Source organism: Ambystoma mexicanum, chromosome 6p (assembly GCF_040938575.1).
Source record: "Ambystoma mexicanum isolate Mex_15411 chromosome 6p, UKY_AmexF1_1, whole genome shotgun sequence".
Taxonomy (NCBI): Eukaryota; Metazoa; Chordata; class Amphibia; order Caudata; family Ambystomatidae; genus Ambystoma; species Ambystoma mexicanum.
In genome coordinates, this window is record NC_090935.1 from 739,800,464 (window position 1) to 739,818,867 (window position 18,404).

At 44.4% G+C, this 18,404-nt stretch overlaps 1 protein-coding gene across 1 annotated transcript in view; it reads left to right on the plus strand.

Annotated features, from left to right (window-relative positions):
• Nucleotides 1–1,246: 1,246 nt before the first annotated feature.
• POLR3G (RNA polymerase III subunit G) overlaps nt 1,247–18,404 on the plus strand; it is a 354,183-nt gene continuing 337,025 nt past the window's right edge. Inside the window, exon 1 of the mRNA XM_069627616.1 lies at nt 1,247–1,327. The gene's annotated coding sequence lies outside the window, so the exon portion shown is untranslated. The remainder of the gene's footprint in view (nt 1,328–18,404) is intronic.

Below are 18,404 nucleotides of genomic sequence, written 5' to 3' on the forward strand. Positions count from 1 at the left end.
AGACTTGAGCAAAACCGACCACATCTCAGAAGCCAGGAGATCAGACCACTGGCTTCCATCTGGGAAAAATTGCCCAAAAGCTGCTTGACAACATGGCCCCCTCCTACCATGTCCATAGCTCTCAACCTTTCATGGCCCCTGGGCGGGTGAAAACACCTGTTTTTATATTTGGGGGGGTGAAAGCCCATTGATTGCTATGGGCGCGTAGGGAGCTTGGCGGGTGAAAGAGCTGCCTAGGTGGCAGGTGACACCTGCCAAAAGCGGGTGAGTTGAGAGGTATGCATGTCCAGATGATCAACAAATACTCTCCAGACAGACCACTCAGATCCTCCTACAGTAACTGACTCTTAACCGCCAGATTTAGATGGAAACACGCTAGTGGCTCCAGATTCCCGGCTGTTGTGGCCAAACTCTGGAACAATTTGCCACTTTTACTTCGATCTGAGACCTCCTACCAGCTATTCAGAAAAAACCTAAAGACACACTTGTTCATCTAACCCCAGGAATGTACCTACCTTGTATGCCCTACCTTCTGTCTGTAACTGGAACCTTGATGCCTGAGGGCTTGGTGCGCTGCTATAAATGTAAATATAATAAACACAACTTTAGGTTTCGTATTTCCCAAAAGTAAGTACTGGGACTAGGAAGAAGGATGCCGAGGTAATACCTACATTACCGGTAATCCTCATTACTCCTAATCCTAACTTCTTTGTCAGAGTACTTGCGCCCTGTCTCTCCTGCCCTGGGTAGGATGGTGGGTCCCATGGTCCTTGTTGAACTCAGGGGAAATGGGTATGGGAGGCATTGTTACTCCTGAGGAGGGGCGAAACAAAGACAATTGGAGAAAAAAAATTCTGTCGGTGGAGGCAGGACTCAAAAGCCTCCGCCATAGAAATAGTTCAGTCGCCTGCCACGGCCCTTACCCACCCATATAATTCAATGGGCTCTCCGCCACCCAAAATAAAATCTTATGTTTTCACCTGCCCGTTGAGAAGTTGATGCAAAAGTAAGTACTGTGACTAGGAAGAGCAGGACTACGAGTAATGAGGATTACCAGTAAATAATATAGGCAAATGGTCAGGGTTTGCTTAGAAGATGTTCACGAGGCTTCCTAAAACTGAACACCGAAAAGACAACGAGCCTTCTTAAAACTAAACGCTGAACGGACAACAATGAGACGCCACTGATTTCATCACTAAAATCAAATGGTTTGCGGCCACGTGTTTTACAGATATGTACCTTCTGGGCACCCGTAGGCTGTCACTATGGTTGCTCCTCCCCTTTTAGCTCTACATGCTGCTTTCGTTTTACACAGCCCAAAAGAGAGGTAAGCGGTGTTGCCGTTCTGCCTTCCTTGAGAGTTGTTGTATTTGTATTTTATTTATTTATTTATGTATTTATTACGCGCACCTGGCCCGAGGGCATCCGAACGCACAATTTGCGATACAGTCGTATTAGGAAGATACAGTTACTACAAGGAGGCAATTTACATGTAAATTGTCATTTTGTTATTTTTCTTGGGCTAGAAGTAGCTTTTGTTATTGATTGTGAGACATATTTATTGGCTTATTAAACAGCAAATGAGTAACACGGAACACGCTTTTTTGACGTTGTGCATGTGAAATGAAAGTTTTGTAGTTTTGAGTTTTAAAATGATGCTTGTGAAATTCCCATCCCCAGCTGTCGGATATTCCCGAATGGCAGTAGAAAGTTGAAATACGATATAGATAAGAAGCTTGTATCTTCATGTGGGGAAATAGAAAACTTGTGAAACATGATTTTTCAAAACACCAAACCCCTTTCTATGTGTTTGTTCGGTATTTAATAAAATGTCAAAAGTATCCATGTATTACTCTGTTCATCGAGCAATCTGTACTCAAGTTAATTTGAACAGTAAACAGTGCATTTCTAAATGTACGACCATACGGTGCTAGCAGAGCAGGGGCTTTCTTGCCAGCTCGCAACATCTAGTATTTGTTTGATTTAAGATGTCGTTTCTTAAAAATGATAGCTTGAGGAAAACATCCGAGATGACTGCAGCATTCCATAAGAAGAGTGCCTTTACAATATTAAATGGTTAATTAAATGACAAGGTACCAGGTGGTGGAGAGGTAGTGCGGTGGGACATATGCAAGGGACAGTGATAAGGCAACCCACATAAATAAGATACTCCTATATGGCCTAAGGCCAGAATCTACATTGCTACAACGTACATATATAAATGTATGAGCAGCGTTATTGGGTGAGGTAGGCTGGTTGGAGAGAGTCAGTGTGAGGGGAGGAGTTTTGCATTTTGCATTTTAGATATCGCATTACAAATGCCAGAATTCCATTGAAAAGACGGGACTGGGTGGCTTTCTGACCATGGAGTTGGAAAACTTGAGAAGGGCCTGCTCATCAGTTAGCCTGTCCTATAGTGACTCAACATCAGCATTCGTGCATACACGTCCCCATAGTTTTGAGTGCATGTGAAGCACAATCATAATCTGGCCTGGCTGAATAGTGTCTAGCCCTCAACTCATGTTCAGGCTGCCCTCTGCCACCTCCCATCTGTGATTGCCTAACTGCCATTCAAGATTGGTGTGCCACCAATGATCTTTGTCTGTATGCCAGCAAGATGGAGATCCTCCTCATCAGCACACCTTCACCATCCTTTCCCGTCACTATCTGGCCGGCCTCCCTTGGCCCTCCTCCTGCCCCCGCTCCCCCCTGTGAGGCTAAGAACCTCTGGGTCATCTTTGACTCCAACCTTTTCTTCTCTGCCCACATCTCTGAGGTCTCGGTCAAATTTCCTACTGCACCTCCTCAGAGGTACTCTGCCTTTCCTCTCCTTCCCACAGAAGCTCATGGTATCCCAAGCTCTGGTTCTCTCTGGGTTGGACTATTGTAACGGCCTCTTTCTAAATCTACCTGCCTTTACTCTCCGCCCTCTGCAACTAATCCAGAACAGGACTGCAAGACTTGTCCTTGGCCTCAAGCCCTGGAATCGTATCTCTACAGCTCTGAAATCACTCCATTGGCTCCCAGTGGATGCAAGGATTACATTCAAAACCCTCTGCATTGTCCACAAATCTTTCTGGGGCCTGGGTCCGAAATACCTTCAGCTATCCCTCTGCAAATACCTCCCCTCTTGAGCTCTTCGCTCCTCTACCTCCCACTTCCACAGGGCCAGTCGTTTTTCAAAGAAACAAGCTGGGGGTGGACCTTTGTCTTCGTCTGGGGCCTCCCCCTGGAACAGCCTCCCTGCCACTCTAAAACTTGAGGAGAATTATCTCCGGTTCTGGAAGCACCTCCAAGACCTTCCTCTTTTCTTCTGCCTTTGCTCCCCCTCTCCACTGCTGATCTGTCCACTCTTGGCACCGTGCACCTGGCCACCCTGTGTCCTCCGGCCCACCCCTTGCAGTGGGGTCTGTATCTGTACCCGTACAGCCCCCCTTTTTCTTCCTGCACTTATCAGACATACCCTGCCTGCTGCCTTAAACCTAGCACTTGCAAATTGCTGGCTGACTACCACTGTTTGTTGCCTTTATTATTTATTTATTGTTATTTATCTGTTTCTACTCTGCATCGCACTTTCCACTTCTCCCTCCCTTGCACTTTTCCCCTCCCCCATGCACTTGCGTGTTCTCAATGTCACTGGGCCTAGTAAGATTGCTGTTTTGTTCTCCCCTGTTACCCTCCCTTGCCTTGTCGCGCTCTAAAAACACTTGTGTACGAACGCGATAGAAATAAAATATCAATATATTCGTATTAACGTGTTGAAGTAAATGTGCTCTGTTGATGACACAGAGCAAACGCCCATACTCCAGGCAGCCACTCTGCAGAAGCACTACCTGTGTCCGTTTTGCCTCTTCCCTATACCTAAAGGCTACAAAGTTGTACTGATGGGTTGAGTATGCCTCTCACACGTGAGGGCACAGACTCACTCACTGGATGTAAACGTGAGTACTGGGTTGGCGAACCCATGGTGTGTGTCTCTCTCTTCCTTTATGCTCAACCCCTTGTTTCTCAGTCTTCCTTACGCTCTCCCCCTACTTTTCACTTCCCTCCTCTTATGAAATATTTTAGTTGCTTTCTGTGTCCATCTGTCGCTCTCTATTTCAAAACTTGATCTGTGTCCCATCACTTTGTGCTCGCCTCTGTGCAATCTGTTTCCTGCCTTCATTTTAGTTGTGCCCCATCCCTATTGCCAACCAAATCTTACTCTGTGGGACCATCCCACACGTGTTTCACGTTTGTACTCCGTCTCTCTCTTTGTCTTCCCGCTGCCTCTCCTCACTCTTTCTTTGCATTCCCATGTTTATTTGTTTGTTTATTTATATGTTGCTCCAAACCCAAAGGTATTCGGGCGCAAGTATACATGTTACATACATTGTTTACATTAGGCACAGAGTGTTGGTGACATACATTACAGTTGACAAGGCCAAAGGCTTAGCAAGTTGCAAGAGGAACAAGCTAAGCGTTACAGGTTAGATCAAATCACATCTCGGTGTTACAAGTTAAAGCATTTTGCAGTAAGGTTGTCATGGTTCATGAGTTGTATTATAGTTGATAATACAGATGCGGTGGGTGGCCAGAAGCTGGCCAAAATCTTAGCAAGTTGTAATTGGACATGCTCAGAGTTGCATGTTTGAACAGGTCTCAGTATGAGCGGGGTCTACTTCTCAGACGTAGATTATTCTTGCACGACTAGCCAGGTGTTCAGTTTCTTTTGAAAGGGCAGGTAGGCTGCCTCAGATCTGATGTCGGAAGGCAGTGTGTTCCACATTTTGTCAGCCAGGACTGGGAATCTCTTTCCTCCCGATTTTTCCAGTTTGTATCTTGGAACGGGGAGTTGGTTCACCTGGGCGGTTCTGCTGGGTCTGTCTGTGAACTTAGGGGCAGAGTTGGCTATGCACATGTGTGTTAAGGATAACGTTTTGTAGAGGATTCTGTCTTTTATAGGAAGCCAGTGGACGCTTTGTCGTGTGGCTGAGATGTGGTCGACTTTAGGTATGTTCAGGGTTGCTCTTGGCGCGTTATTTTGTAGTGGTTGAAGTTTTAAGGTTGCGCAGACTGTTTCCCTTGTACAGGGCATTGCAGTAATCAAGCTTAGATAATTTCTCTGGCAAGGATGATGCAACCGTTAGGTGAGAGGAACGGTCTGCAGGCGGTTATTAGTTTGGCTGTGTAAGCTACTGAGGAGGCAGTGGCGTTGATTTGTTTAGTTAGGCTGAGGTTGGAGTCTAGGTAGATTCCAACTGTTTTGACTGCTTTGGTGACCTAAATGATGTTGTTATCAGTGGTGAAGGATTGGAACTGGGAGGGCAATTTGGTTAGACGGTTTTGTACACCAATCAGGAGGAGTTGTGTTTTGTCATCATTCAAGCAGAGACCATGAAAGGCCATCCATGCTTGAATGACTTGGTAGATTTTGTTCAAGGCTATGGAATCTGAGTTTTATGAGCCTGAAAGTGGGATGAGTATTGCCCTCTCCTGTGTCTCTCGCTCTCTATTCCCACGCACCCGTCCTACCTGTACCTGTGTGTCTCTCTCCCTCACCATGTGCTCCTCTTATGTCCATCTTTTTTGTTATCTTTCTTTATGGCACCTCGAACTGTTCACACCAATGGGCAATGGAATGACCTATAGCAGCACTGCCAGAATGGTTTGTTGTTCTTTTGGGGATGGTGGAAGACTGTGGAATGGTCAGGCATAGCTATGTCCCTGTCATCCCGAGGCCCAGATTTGTCTTGGGCCATACCTTTGTGGTGGTTCATTATCCCGTCATACTGACACTTTCCTCAGTCTGTAGTCTTACACGAAAGTCTTTCTATTTCATAGTTATTGGGAAACCTTTTTATGGAGTAACGAGTAACAAATATATGTTGTTGTTCTAAAAGAAAATATTTTGCAGGGTTTTATATTCTTGGGGGATGAGCGTTATTTCACTCCTGGTAAGCAATATATTGCCTTTAGAACTGCCTGTTATTTTCAGGCACTGTTTCTTGCTTAAGGACAGACTTAAACTCGCCCGAAAAGCGTAATAATACCTTAAAAAAATGTTTTTATTTGAATGTTTATTAGCCAAACATTTTGTCTTTTCACAAAATACAAACGACATCGAGAAATGGGAACAAGAAAATAAAAGCGGATTAATAACAATTAAAATTCACCCCTCCCACCCAGTCCTCAGGGAAAATCATTCCACAAACCTGACATTTTTATCAGTCTTATTAATTCTATTGTAAAGAATGTTTCATGCCCTGAGGACAACCGGTACCAAAAATCCATAGTGTGCATCCATCGATAAACATTGACAAAATGCACCAATACATTTGTTACTTTCAATCTAGTCCCGTGGCGTTCAATTAGAATATGAAACAGTGTCTGTTGCAACTCCAAATTGCAAAAAGAGCAGTTATCATGGCCCACTCTTTCTCTCACCCTACTGGATATCACATCTCCTGTGTGGAGTAAATTAAGCCTAAATCTTAGCATGATATCTTGACTTTTGCCATACGGAAACCTAGACAGGTAATCTGGTAGCACCCCTCTTGGTTTATCTACTTAGGATAGATCCCCATGCAATGATAGCAAACGCATGGAATCGACTGTTTCTATCCAGTCGAACTTTAGAACTCTCTTTACCTTTAATGGGAAGAATATTAACTCTGAAGCTGTTCTGCCAAGATCTGTTAGGTTGGTAGTAACAATTTTCCTCAGACCCTGGATGAGGGGGTTGGAGTAGTCTTGATCGTCCTTAAGGAGGTCTGCAAACAAAGATCCTTCCCTCGGTGACTTGATAAGCTTATACAAATGTACGATTCTCCACTCCAGAGTAGCCTTCAGAGACAAGAGACCCAATTCATGACGAAGCGCCACTATAGGGAAGGACCTGGGTAGGACCAAGGCCTTTTTCCATATCCTACCCTTAAAGCACTCCTAATCCAAATTCCATGACTTGGATTCAACATCCATCCCGTATAACAGTGTGGGAATTACTTTCCCCTTATAGAATTGTATTAATGGGATTACAGAAAAGCAGCAATAATTGGCCTTGAGTTCTTTTATTTGGGCAGCTAGAAGATCAATTTTGACGTTCAGCCGCTCCTCCACCAGGCCAACATTCTGATGTGCCTCTAGTGTAAAACCCAAATATTTAGCTACTGTTATGGGCTGGATATTATGCGACTGCTTAAACCAGCTATATGAAACCCTCTTCTTCTTACCATTACAAAATCTTAGCATAATTGTTTTCTCTGGGTTGATCATCAAGTCATTTGTGGAGGCGTATTCACTCATAGCTCCCAGCAATTGCTGTAATCCCCTGGGAGCGAAATCAAGTAACACGTCATCCGCATATGCTATCCAGCTTATTTTACGTCCACCAATTTTTGGACTTGCTAGAGCATGTTTATCTAGTGTTTCTTGAGATCAGATAGATAAAAAAGAAAGAGAAAGGGGGCAAGAATACAGCTTTGCCTCACTCCCCTCTGAGTGGCAATAGGGCATGAGAGATCGACTTGACCACTTACGGACCTGAATGTTAGTGTCTCAAATGTAGACCAGAATTGCAAGTAGTCCCAGCAGAATACCCCAACAACTCAGCTTTTGCCACAGATGATCTCTTTTAACTGTATCAAAAGCTTTGCTAAGGTCCACCATGGCTACGTACACAGGGAGTGCGGGGGCCCTGCCTGCCAAGCCTTATCTCTAAATATGTTCACCACTAGCGCGTTTAGGGCTGTAGACATGCCTCACTGATGTCCGGTCTCTGCACCATCCAGAATACCTCGTGTCTCTGCCCAGCCTTTGAGTTTCGGAAGTACCACACCTGCAAAGATTTTACTATCTGCATCAAAAAGGGAGATTGGGCGGTAGTTGTTTGGGTCAGCTCGGTCGCCCTTCTTGTGAATCGGAATGATAACCGCGGACTTCCAGCTCGCGGGTCACTCCCTCCTTGAAATTATATTCTTAAAAAGATGGAAAAGAATCGTGGATGACTTTGTGATAAGTCCACGGACAACCAGCCACGAAACGCAATGAGACCAGGCAACGTCCAAGTGAGCAGTTTCAACATCACATGCAATTTTCCCTAACAGAGATTCGAAATGAGCACGCCAAGGACCCTCCAAAACAGAATTAGATTGACTAGAGGATTGGGAGATCCTACTAGCATTCACTAGGGACCAGTAATTACATGTGTTTTTTTGTAATCAAGGTTTCCAGCATGAGTTCACCTTGGTGTTTGAATTTTAGAAATCAATTGGCTCTGTTCCAATTTCAATATTCTTTTAAAGGTGACTTTGCTTCTGCCTACACAGGTGTTTATTAAGCTGTTCATTAATTTATTTGCATTACTTCGGAAAAGTAGGATGTATTGTGCAGTTAAAAAATAGGGATATATGCTAGTGCTGGAAATGTAAAAATAATGCATTTTCATTTCCAAACACATTTGGGTTGAAAGCCTCTTGTTGATGCAAAACAAAAGCAGCAAAGCACCTAGCACATACAAACAAACTGTGACCTAGGAATTTTCATGGCCAGAGAGTATTAGTATTTCAGATACTGTAAAATATGATGGAGCATATCTCCGAATGCGCAAGCCAAGCAGCTCCTGAAGAGGGGAAACACCTCTGGGGGAGAGAATGTCTTATTATTATTATTATTATTATTATTATTATTATATTGTTGTGATGTGAGCATCTGGGAAATTAAAAGTCCATATTGGGTAAAGTTAACCTAATGTCAGAGCCAGGGAGCTATGTAGAAAAAGAGTTATCACACAAAGCAGAGTCCTCTAAATGAAGCACTTCAAATTTAATATTTTAAATGTTTCCTTTATGTGGCACTGCCATCCATGTACTCTGTTTAAAGTAGTCAGATAGGGCCAGCAGTAAAAGAAAAAGAAAATGCGTCCATAAAAAACTTTGTCTGCTTGAATATCCTCATTCTAACTGGTTGTATAACAAAGAAGTTTTGATTCCTTTAGTTTTTTGCATTTGACAACAATCATGTGCAGGTGTAATTGACTGCTATATGGGTCCACCAGCATGTAAGATTTTGCACCGAACAAGCGCTAGGTGGGTTGTTACAACTGTTTAGTTACTTAACTGCTTTATCTGTATAACTTGAAATACATTATACTTATTGTAAGTATGTTTGTAGGACACATGGGCCTACTGAATAAAATATTTTTTTATATTTCATTGTCTTCTAACAGATGTATTCAAATATAATTTGTTAGCCACGTGCTCTAGCAAGAGAGTGGTTCTATCAAATCAAAATTTGAAGTGGTTCCTTTAGGGGACTCCCCTTTGTGTGATAGTTGTTTAGCTCGTGTGTCCCCTTTATGCCTTTTGAGTTATTTTCCCTGTTGTTACGCATGTAGAAAAAGAGCACGGGAATTTAATCCCTGAATTCGTACGATGCTAGGTTCACTGGCCCTGCTACCATAAGCAGCAAGGCTGGACAGAGCAAGGAAGAGCAGGGACGCATTGCTGCTCTCTACCTTTGACCTTCTCCCTTCCCGCCTCCCTTGACTTGCTGTGAAAGGTGGTATGGATGGGGGAGGAAAGCTTTTCTCCACTCAACTCCTGTTTCTCATAAGTGCCATTGCTGATGTCAAAGCATCACTTTGTCCTCTCATGCACAGCCTGTGTTGCTGGCACCTATGCCTCAGACCACAGAGGCAGCCAACAAGGAGGGAGTGCAGGTGCACCCCTCTGCGTAATGGAATCGGCCTTTGTTGTGCTTGGTGGACATAGTGGAATAAGATTTGAGTGAACTTAATGAAATATGGATGTTCTTCACTAACTTGGACTAATGTGAATCAGCCTTGTTGTGTTTATTGGGCATAATGAAATGGATGGTGCAAAGCAACATGTAATTCCCTATAAAGCCACCATGCACATTAAGACCAGAGCGGAAAAATGAGCAGAATAAGTTATTAAGAGCCTTTCGAAATGGGGCTAACTGATCTGGCAAAGCTCAATAGGAAGAGCATTACACGATTTCGGTCCAGCAACAGAAACTATTCACCCCCTACCGGATTTTCTACAAGATTTGGGGATTTCTAACGGCAATTGATTAGTGCAGCTAGTCCATTAAAATCGAACATGCAGGTAGAAGTCTACGTTCACGCTAGAAAATTAAAAACTAAACGGTGATCTTAAACGCCCAACTGTGTACAGGGAGCCACAGTGTAAGGCTAATCTAAGTGCATAGAGATGCGCCCTGTTAGAGATGAGAAAAACTAGACCTAAGTGTGACATTTCTCATGTTAACTGTCGAAGTTGGTAATTGGAAAATCCAGATGACAAGGCGTTTGCATAATCCGGCCATGAGTCGACCAAGGCCCCCACTACGGCATGCTTCTATGTTTTAACGAAATTTCTAGGCATACAAAACAATGTGGGGCAGTTGAAACCCCCTATCAACTAAATGTTATCATAAGAAACAGTTGGTAGCCATGGACCGTGATATCCGATAGTTACATATACTATTGTGATTACAAAAAACACACAATTTTGTATACATATATTTACATAAATGAAGGACCAGAATGTATCGAATAAATGAAAAGTTTATACCAGCAAGTTCCACGGTCAATGCGATACAGTTAGGAGGCCTGATATTTACTGGATGGCTAGTCAACAGAAAGAAGGAAGGTATCCCAAACAGAAAAAAAAACGGATCGGCACCATCTTGCGTGGACCTTGCTCTAAGAATCATTATCCGCAATGGATCACTAAACCAACTCCCTTTTCCACCGATCAGTCAAAAGTGGGAACTCTTTTAACTTTCCAGTGTTGTGCCTCAACAGTAGTGCTGAGCTAAATGTTTGCCTGTCGTGCGAAATTCGCGCCTGTTCGTGCCGGTGTTCCGATGGCATATGAATTTTACGGGCAGAGCAGTTTTGACAAGTGTTTCGCTCGCTGCATCGCTAATTTTGTGTGCCGTTTTCCACGCCCCATGTATATTTCGCCGACTGGAACCGTGCATGGCTCCCCGAAGCAGAATGTTCCACTCCCGCAGGCTTGGCTAATCATGGGCTCCTTTGCACTAGCCCTACAAGGCCATTTTCCATGATGTGTTTTAATGTGATCTACTTTTAATGTTTGTACGTTTTGTATATATTGATTAAAAAATGTGAATTAGTTCATCTCTGTCTAATATATTTCATGACAATGCCTTGGCGACTTTTGTTGGCTATCAAACCTTAGACGTGTGAATGTGGGAAGCTGTTTTGTGGATTTTCTTGTGTACACTCCCTCAGGACAGCAACACATTTCATTTTCCATGTTTCGTCCTTGCGGAATTGGAACATTTGGGCAGGTCTTTTCGTTGCAGGTCTGTTTTTTGGCCTTAATATCAACCATTAGGAGATGGCCAATAATGGGTGTTAACCTGGGCCAATCATTTGATGCCGAAAGATAACAGCCTAAGCCTCTCCAGGAGAAGTGTGAGGAGTGCTTTTTTTTCTGTTGTCAGTAGCAGTTGGCTTCCCCTGTGACCACTGACCAGCAACCATGTCAAAACGACCAGGACCTGCTTCTGCTACTGTGCCAACTCCTTGTATTTTTAACAAGCAAGCATGACCGTGTCAACTTGTGTATCGCTCATGCATGTGGGGACTTGTACTTGGCTGTTGCGTCTCATCGGGCTTCCACATGCCCCAAAATACCCACTCTTTCATTAGGGACTTGTGTTGGTTGGCGGGGTGAGGTCAACTTGTGTGTCGCTCATGCATTGTGGGGGCTTGCATTTCGCTGGTGGTGTTCGACTTCTAATGGGCTGTGTATATTGCTTTTTCACAGGACCAGAACAAATAAGAGAACATTCCCAAATCCACACGCCGTATGTCTTCCGCACTTCCTTTGGCTGATATAATCGACACAGTTGTCGATGCTCCTCTGGGTTCCTGTGGTTCAACACAGTCACTGGCAGTGGCACCAGTGACATTCTCCATGAGAAATGCAAAGCGACGACAGATTGCGGTGGTGCGGCAGGCAGTGCCGGTGGGGTGAACCTGCACAAAAAACACAAACGGTAATCAGACGCACTGTCTGGTTGATGAAGATGATTGAAGAACACAAGGAAGTCATTTGTGTGGAGTCCGACAACATCGCTAAGCAGAAGCGGCATGCCTACACTCTCATATCACTGGCACCAACCACATGCCCAGAAAGTGATTGCAGCAGTACAACATCTCAGAAAAAGTCTGCATTGTGGTCTTACGTCACTGCTGGCAAAGCAAGGAACAACACTGCAGTTTGCTCCTTATGCAAAAAGGAGCTGCGCAGGGGAAAGGTGGTGCCACATCTGGCCGGATAGCCCACATGTAAAAACACCACAAGTGGGTATGGAGCAAAGAAGGCCAGAGGAGGAGCAGTACCACTGATGGGCCTCAACCAGAGGACCAACCGTCATGCAGTGCCACTAGAAGAACACACTGCAGGCAAAATGCGCCAGTCTCTCGAGAAACAAACTCATTAATTAGGACCGTAAAAATCCTATTGCACAGCAACTTGAGGCTCACACATAAAAGATAAGATGCTTGCTGTTGATATGCTGCTGTGTCCTTTGTAGAGAACCATGCGTTAAAAAATCAAACAGATGGCATGCGCAGTGCCAAGGTGGAAGATAACAATTATTTCTCCAGGTTTGCTTTTCCAGATCTGTATAACAGGTTGGTGGAAGAGCTGCTCAAGGCACTGCAAGTGTGGGTGGGAGAGAAGGTTCGCCTCACCATTGACAGGTGGACTAGTGCGCAGAGCACTGACTACATGACTGTAACTGCATACTGGGTCTCCTTTTGTTAATCCACAATCAAGTAATGTAGATGGGTTCCCAAGAATGGCAAGCACTGCTTCAAACAATCTGCGCCAACATGCTATGCTCTGCTTGCAGAGCTTTGATAAGATGTCGCACAAGGCTTCAGGCATTCGCACAAAAGCTGAATCCTTTATTGCAGAAAGGTTTGGTTCACACTCAAAGTTGGCTGTGATACTGCAGACAATGGTAGCAATATTGATTCTGCCTTGAACCAGGCTCCAATGACCCAAATTCCTTGTTTTATGCATGTCATTAACCTTGTGGTGACAGAGCTCCTAAAAGACCTCACCCATTCTGAATTACTGCATTTTGTGTGCAATATATGTGGACACTTCAGCCGCTCCTAGACTGCGGCCATGCATTGGCTCGCTTCGAGGACACACATCACTTGCCATACCATCAGGTCGTTTGAGGAGGCAACTGTGAGGATGATTCACGAGGAAGCTGGCCTGCATGACATTTTGCCACTCCTTGTACTCTTTGAAAGGAGTCTGGAGAACATGTGGAGTGGGGCACATGGCAGAAGGTTGCAGAGTGCAAGGAACTGGGGATGCTAAACAGGAAAATATTGATATGCTTGTGGGCAGACTCGCAGATGCTATTCGTAATAATAACTTCTGCATATGTGCTACTTTTTTGGATCTGCAGTGCCAGGGTGTGTGTCAGTTCCTTTCATTGAAGAGCTGCCTGCCTCCATACTTGCCGGGTGTACAAAAATTCTTCCCCAACACAGGCATTGGTCTCACCAGGGCAGTAGAGGGTGATGGAAGGTCTCCCTATGGGGGTGGATGCAACAATATGTTATGCTACTGTCACTTACCGAGTATGGGACTCTTTGGGGACTAGCCTCATGTTGTGGAAGACAGCCCTTGTGCCAGAGCACAGAGACTGTTGAGGCATATCTGCAAGATAAACAATGCCTCCAGGTGAACCCCACATATACTGGGAAGGAAAGAAAGATGTCTGGCCAGAATTGGCATGAGTCACAGCAGGGGGATAATGACCAGCAAGAGGACATACTTGTCTACGCTGTTCAGCGATTGACATTTTTAAAAATGAACAAGGCACGCATACCAAAACCACTTTTCTGCCACCAGACCCCTCCTTCAAGATGGAAACGCAAGCAACGTTTGCAACAATGGGTTGCAGTGGTGATGAATATGAATGCGGTTATTCATATACGTATTCATCATTCCTTATTTATGTTTTTGCATTGAAATAAATTATTTTATTCGTCAACATTTGGTGTTTTTGTTGTATGTTATATTCACCTCGCCAACACCACTACTGCCTCACACCGGGCTCTCAGTCCTGGGGAAATGATCATAGGCATCCGGCTCCAATTGGTCCTGTCCTTCTCATCTGCTCTGCTGAGTGTTGGCAGGGCTTTGGGGACTTGCTTTCTGCCTGATGCATCACTCCTCATTCAACATAGCCCAGTAGACAGATTTTGAAGCAGCATCGTGCCACACCCCAGAAGCAACCCACAGAATCGGCACGGTTGAAGCGAACCACCAAGAAACGGCTTGCAGCCCTGTGTCAGCACTACTGGGATTCCACAATCCAATAGAGCAGGAACAACAGAGACCTGACAAGCGTGTTTCAGTGACGTGCTTGTCGTCATCACTGGACGTTGCAGGCTCCTTGCTGAGGCACTTTCAGAAGCAATGTCCGTCGTTGCTGATAGCCCAGTCGTTGTGGTGTAGGTCATCATGGTTGTCCTTGAAGTGGTGGTTGTGTTGGTGGATGCACTGCTTGTTTTTGCCATCAATAGGACATTGTGCGCATGCGCACGAAACAGAATCGCATGGGTTGCATGAAACGCTAAATGAGAACCGACACGTCAAAAACAAAAATGGCATAAGTGCGGGAGGGAACAGTCTAAATTAAACGTATGCTTTTATTTTTTCGGTGTTCACTGTAAGAGATAAGGGAAGCCGGCATGCGACTCTGCGAATTTTGCATTGGGTGTACAGAACGGATGAGTGCGACAATTTCGGGCGAACAGGGAACAGAGGAATGGTAGAGACTAGCAGAACGAAATCTGTGAAATTTCTTTTCAGCTGCCCCGCACAGCAGAACCTCGCAGTTTCACCCAGTACTACTCAACATCAACATAACCAAAGCAATGAACTAAGTTGTTAACTCCCTCCTTTCTATGCTTAGGTATTATAGCCAACAGGCAACACTTAATGAGGCAAACTAAAGTCCCAACCTGAAATCCCCACGAGCCTTGAATAGTGGCACAACCCCATACCATGTGTATGAAGTCTGTCTTGGAACAGGTAGAACTAGGACAGCTTGTGGACTTGCATGGTCCAAATGTGTGTCCTGTTGGCAGGGGCAAGATGACACAGTGCAAAAAAGTTGAAAAGAATCAACTTAAACTGAGCAGTTGTAGTCACTTCTTTAGTTTGGCAACCCAGAATGGCCCGTTTTGGCATTGCTTTAAGTAATACCCAAGTCCCTGCCCTATGAAATTGCTTTTCAAGCTTGCATCGCTTGAGTTTTGGAGTGAGTGAGTGATAGGTGCCACATTGTGATTCTTTTACCACCATTACCCAGATCTTTCACAGCAACAACTACCACATGTTCTGGTAGTGTATCGTCAAAACTGGGAGATGTGTTAGAGATAATGGCGAATGTGGCAGCATACATAAACAATGGCCCTTATGAATACGCCACTCTGCACAAATATCCATATAAGTTAATCCTTTAACTTTTTTAAGGCACCCGTCAGATTGCATCCTTTGATAGCCCACAATCCCCCACCAGAGTCAGGCAACAACTGTTTATGCAGTTACCCTACCAAGATATATCCAAAGCAAATCTCAAGGATGCCAACCCCCTCAGGCCAAGCATAGGCCAGATGCCGTGCACAGTCCGAACCTGGGCAGGGCAAATAGCAACTGACTGACCACAGCACTTTCAGTAGTGCACAAATGTGCACTATATTGAGAATCATATTTCTGGGTATGTGTAGTGTGCCGCCACATGCTGAAGATGTGCAGAGCGGTAATAATTGAAAGAATGTGCCACACCTAATCCACTGCACTCAAAAGGGATAGAGCAACACTTTGGGTACTGCCCTCCCAAAATAAGTGTAGCAACAAGTTGTACGAAGACTCAACCAATGAAACAGGAAGAGTAATGGCCATTATTTGGATTAAATCTAACCACCTGGGAATGGGTTACCATTTTAGCCACTGAAAATGTTCCTATAAGGGACAGCTGGATCTTCCATCAAAAATCAGCTGATCTGCACGGTCTCGCAAATATTAATCGGAACACTGAGGTACTTGAAAGATTCCTTTGACCGCTATAATGACACACCTGAGGCCTGTGATAACACAGCAAGGCTGTAGATACAATATGGACTCCTGCCAGTTAGGGATGTGACCAGAAATCATCACAAATGCCCTCAACATAGCAGAAACTGTCAATTGCTCTAACACATTGTAATGTGATAAATTCCTGCAACAGGAATGCCCTTTTAAGCGAACAATTACCTGTGCTTACATTGTGAGGTTGGCAGCATGGAAGGAGACACAGACAACAGATTCAATGTAATACCTTTATTAACTGAAATGTCAGAATGGTGTAAAGCCTAACTTGCCCTATGCTAAGGTGGGATTTCCCTACCTAAAGAAAGTAAGGATAGTCTGTCAGTAATTTCAGCTTAAGTCTGTCTGTGTCCGAAACCTATGCTTGCCCTCACAACTAACATCAAAACAATGTGTAGGGATGTCAACCATAAATGTAAACAGTGTTCTAAAAATACGTTTCTGAGCTATTTTCAGCTCATGATTATTCTTCAGCTTCTCTTTCCCAAATATTAACAAGTTCACCACAGTGTTCAAATTACCTTCTCTTGGGTTTAAGGTAATATAGTTCCACACCTTTTAATTGTCAGGATGCCCATCCCCAAGTTAAATATAAAATGATGTTGCAAAAGAAATTATCTTGAAGCTTTGTCTTTGAGCTATGTTCCAGCAATTCTTCACAGATCAGGTTTCTCTTCCCCAAGCCTTATACCCATCAATAGTAGTTTTCCTCTTGACAGAAAAGTAGGTTTCCTTGTTAGCATGTACGGGTTCTCTGGACTTGGCGCACTTGTCGGTCTACATGTTCCACCTGTTACAGGTCATGCAACCAGGAACCTTGAGTTCTCTTTTTAGCAGGTCGATTAGGGTTTCTCTGGTCTCAGCGCAGTTGTTGGACCACACGGTCTGGCCATTACAGGTCATGCAGCCAGGAATCTTGAGTTGCCTCTGAGCATTTCAATATTCAACAAACAAGTGGTTTCTCAAAGGCAGCTTCAAAGTCACACAGTTTCTCAGACTTGATTTCAACGCTGCAGTTCTTCATTCACTTTTAGCTTCTTATTTTCTTCAGTACATGATTAAACATCGGCTTAATGTTAGCAAATTTGTTATTTTCATTCAGTTCAGTATTCAATATTAGCAGTTTTGCTGGTTTTGACACCACTTGTCTTTCTATTCATTCATCCGACTCTTAGTTTCATTCATAACTGCAGTATTTACTGCATCAGCACTGTTTCTAACCTCTGCAGCCCGCCTGGAGCGCCCCATTCTCTGGGTAACTTCCCCAGCACTCGCTGGTTGTAGGCATCTTCCGGCGGTCCTTGCTGCTTTCCTTCCTCCTTCTGGTTGCTGATTCCGCGAGCGCTGCTCACGTGGTGATAGGAGCTCAGTCGACATAGGCGGCTTCAATGCCTCTACAAGACCAGGTACAGCCTCCTTGGTGTTCGTGCCTCGCTGCAGCTCCTTTTGCTCGAACATCACATGAGAGACTTGATTCTGAATCCAGGAGGCTTCCCCTGGTTTGAGGATTGTGGCTGGTGCCCCGTCTGTTCCTCAGGTCCCACCACAGCTGCCTCTGGATTCCCTGGGTTTTACGGCAATCTCTTTCCAAGTTCCCCAGGTCTGTCTCTCTCTCACTCTCTCTTCCTCCCTCATGGCTTTGTCTTTTATACACCTGTGGTCCTATAATGGGCTGCAGGTGTATTCCATCATTCAATTCTGCCTGACTCTGAATAAGAGGCCATGCCTGACCGTCATACCTTTCCTGCATCTTCTTCGTCCCAATACTTAAGTTATGAAAGTGACTGGTGTTCATTACTCTTAGCTGCTTCTTCCTCGTCTCAGTACTAGAGTGGGGATAGTGTGTGATATTAATTACTATGTTGCCTCTTTCTTGTCTCAGTACTGTTGGGTATACCAAGAGAGGAAAGAAGAGGAGTTGACATCCAATAACCCATAAAGGTCGGGGGAGGTCTAGGTTGGTTGACATTAGGATAAGGGGGATACCATGTCTTGCCTGAAAGGCACCCCCATTCTTCATCCTTTTCCTCTTTTTAGTATGTCTGGGTTGATAATCTTTTATCATTCTCAGAGTCAATGGGAAATGAGGAACAATATCCCATAGCAGCCTCTGCAATAGGGGTTCCTTCCCGAAAGTTAAATGTGGAATACTGTGACTCATCTAAGGGCTTCCAATTCCCAAGGACCATCCGCCCCTGTGATACTCCCTCATTTTACCACCCTTGAGGTTGGGAACCATGA